General features: G+C 56.7%; 1 long non-coding RNA gene across 1 annotated transcript; it reads right to left on the bottom strand.

The window, feature by feature from the left end:
* Positions 1 to 1,066: 1,066 nt before the first annotated feature.
* LOC122388126 lies at positions 1,067 to 1,698 on the bottom strand. Its single transcript, XR_006257735.1, has 2 exons — positions 1,565 to 1,698; positions 1,067 to 1,270 (listed from the first exon to the last, which is right to left on the bottom strand). It is a non-coding gene; the product is annotated as an uncharacterized LOC122388126 (long non-coding RNA).
* Positions 1,699 to 3,618: the final 1,920 nt, after the last annotated feature.

Raw genomic sequence — 3,618 nt, 5'->3', positions numbered from 1 at the left:
CAGGCCCCCGGCTACCAGAGGCCCCCTAGGCGACCAGGGGCCCAGGAAACTGGGGGCCCTTGGATGACTACAGGGGCCCCTCGGGTACCCAGGGCACATAAATGAAACTTTAATATCAATTTTTCTTCCGAGTAAAAGACGTTTTATCCAGTGTTTAAAAAAATATCCTGGGGCCTGAGGGTCAGGGGGGGGCCTTGGCCCCCGTGGCCCCCCCCCCCCCCTTGGGTACGTCACTGCCGGTAACTAATTGCCCTAGGCTACAGATGATACAGCTGAAGCGTCTCCTCTCGTGTATATAGTAGACATGTGTTTGACGTCTCGAGTCTCGGCGTGCGCCGTGCTCCGCTGGTGGAGGGCGGGGCGGCTGACGGACCAGTCAGCTGACGGACCAATCAGCTGACGGACCAATCAGCTGACGGACCAATCAGCTGACTGACCAATGGTCGCCGCCCCGGGCCGGGTGACGGCCGCCGGCCGGGACCGGAGCGGGCGGGCGCGGCGCGGCCGGCCGCCGTCTGAACTGGCACCGCGTGTATACTGCCAGCTCGGACGGCAGCTAGCCAGTAGTCGAGTAGAGCTGTCCGTGTGGGACGTGTCACAACACGCTCAGCACGGCGCTCAGCACCGCCGAGCCGAGGTGCAGCCAGACCCGGGGGGACGGTCACGTGACCGAGCCGTCCGACTCCACCGGGGGACGGTCACGTGACCGAGGCCGGCCGTGCCGCCGGGACCAGGCGCGGTGAACCGAGTCGGTCGGTCAGAGACGTGTGTTCTACATACAGAATAGCGTAATGCCACGATCGGTAGTCTCTCCAGCACATCACTTTTCACTGTCCAATTACCCAAAATACCCATACGGTACTACATCACTACATCACATCCCTCCAGCCAATTACTGACAATACCTACCCGCCTGGTAATTACCAACTAGATCACATCTCCCGTCCAATTGCCCACCATACCCAACCGGTAATTACCCACTACATCACATCCGTGTGCTACTACTACATCTACACTACTACGACTACAACTAGTTAGATCACTATACTAGAGCGGACACCGGGGCCGTGTGCCGGCTGACCGGCGCCGCTCTCAGTGCCGGCTGGTGCAGCACACACGGCAGCAGTCAGCTGGCGGCCCCGGCCGACTGGCTCGGCCTCTCTGCAGTCAGCTCATCACTGCACGGTCGGTAGTGCAGCGCATCAATCCAACCACTTCCTCACTGTGACCCCATCGCCTTCCTGGCTCTTCAGCTGACGGTACAGCTCCCCTGTGGACAGAGCAGAGACACGTCTGAGGTGGACACGTCACACACAGACAGACACACAGACAGCGGTACAGCCATGTCCACACACCGCCGGCCAGTGACGTCACACACAGGACAGACGGCTGACGTGATGTCACCGTCGGCCGTGGTGACCGTGACGCGTCACGTCACCGTCCGTGACGTGGCCTGCGGCGGTGGTCGAGTGTGTGTGTGTCTGAGAGGCCGGTGGCGCCGTGCAGCGTCTGTTGTGAGGGACTGACTGGTCAGAGGCGCGGCGCGCGGCGCCCTCTCACCTACCGGGGACACTGAGACGGATGGCACGGGGCCGGCCATCACTGTCCCCGTCCAGGTCCGCCTCCTTCAGGGCGGTCAGCACGGCCCGGCCGGTGTCTGCCGTGCAGTGAAGGCGCAGCCACCACAGCTCCCGACACGACTTCACCAGTCTATAACAGAGCAGAGCAGCAGAGCCGTCACACACAAACACAGCGGCACCAGCCGGCCGGACGTACGAGTCAGTGTCAGTGTGTCAGTGTCAGTGTGTCAGTGTCAGTGTGTCAGTGTCAGTGTGTCAGTGTCAGTGTGTCAGTGTGTCAGTGTCAGTGTGTCAGTGTCAGTGTGTCAGTGTCAGTGTGTCAGTGTCAGTGTGTCAGTGTCAGTGTGTCAGTGTCTGTGTGTCAGTGTCTGTGTCAGTGTCAGTGTATCAGTGTCAGTGTGTCAGTGTCAGTGTGTCACTATCAGTGTGTCAGTGTCACTGTGTCAGTGTGTCACTGTGTTAGTGTCAGTGTGTCAGTGTGTCAGTGTGTCAGTGTATCAAGTGTCAGTGTGTCAGTGTCAGTGTCTGACAGGACACCCCTCGCCAGTGTCTGCTGACTGACCTGGTGACCGCTACTGCTGTGAAGGCCGTCTCTGCCGGCCGCTGGCAGTCCCCCAGTGTAAGGAGCCGCAGCTTGGGGCAGCCGCTGAGACTGTCCAGCACGGTGTCAGGGACGCCGCCGGACAGGGTGAGACTGAGCAGCCAACGGCACCTGGTGAGGGGCTCCAGGCTCACGGCGTCAGGGACGCCGCCGGACAGGGTGAGCCACCACAGCGCACGGCACCTGGCGAGGGGCTCCAGGCTGCCGGCCGTGAGATCAGGACAGTCTGGGAAAACACACAGACACATATAGACAGGATCAGCGGACTGCAATACATGTCGATATATGGAAAAACGAAACATCTATGAATTCGCATGGTTTTATGGACACCGTAAGCCTTGGTATAACAGTGGTTCTATATGATATGCCATATAAACATGAATGAATGTGATAACATGAATGAATGAACATGATAACATGAATGTTCATGTTATCTATGGATATGCAATGAATTCAGCCAATGCATTGAAGTGCACCAAACATTGCATTTCAATCGCAATATGTAGGTATGTTCAACTAACTATGAGCGAATGTGTCACTGATTGTACAGTCCTCCATTTTGGAGCTCAATTGACTTCATTATTTCACAAAGCACATTGGCTATGTATCACACCTGTCTCCATAAGGTCCGACAACGGCACACCGTTACTCGGTGTCCGCCATTCGCTGAGCTCGTATATCAGCGGTCTGTCCGTGCTGCCGCTGCTCACCGTATATCTCCAGTAGTATGACCGTCCGTCCCAGGTTAGCCAGGTGACTGATGGTGTCGGCAGTCACCCCCTGGAGCGACACTGACAGACCACTCCCGTCCCATCCCGGCCACCTCGGCTCCGTCACCTCCGGCCCTGTCGGACAGAGCTGTGTCAGCGGACTGCAGTCGGACAGAGCGGCCGCCAGCTCCCCGCTGCACCACTGACACCAGAGTGTCAGACACTGACATAGTCAGCACTGACACAGCCGAGCGGCCGCACAGCAATTGTTAGCACCAGCAGTCATATGTAGAATGTGAATATGAACATAATAAATATATGCGATAAGTATAGCGTAATACAGTAGTCTATGCAACTACTTATACTACTCTCATTGGTTGCACTATGTCTGTATAATCATCCCTCATTGTAAATACTTGCTCACTTATTGAAACAATGCCTGCATTCCCGTGCTGGCCGCCTTCGATCGTGGCGCCACCTATACTCTGTATAACCGCCGCGCCAGGGCCGCGACCAGTCAATCCCGTCAGTCTGCTCAGACTCGTCGTCAGCGAGCTATCTAGGTATGTAGTCAGTCACTAGTCAGTAGTCAGTGTCAGTCGTCGACCCAGACTAATTACTTTTGTTCGGAAATTTGCTGCTTGTGACATTGCAACTATTACTAGTACCTTGACTTTTAACCCTCGCCCGCACATGCCATTTTCCCATCCTAGAACGCACATGGGGG

Source organism: Amphibalanus amphitrite, unplaced genomic scaffold, assembly GCF_019059575.1.
Source record: "Amphibalanus amphitrite isolate SeventyFive unplaced genomic scaffold, NRLGWU_Aamphi_draft 000309F_arrow, whole genome shotgun sequence".
Taxonomy (NCBI): Eukaryota; Metazoa; Arthropoda; class Thecostraca; order Balanomorpha; family Balanidae; genus Amphibalanus; species Amphibalanus amphitrite.
This window is presented reverse-complemented; position numbering and strand designations above follow the sequence as displayed.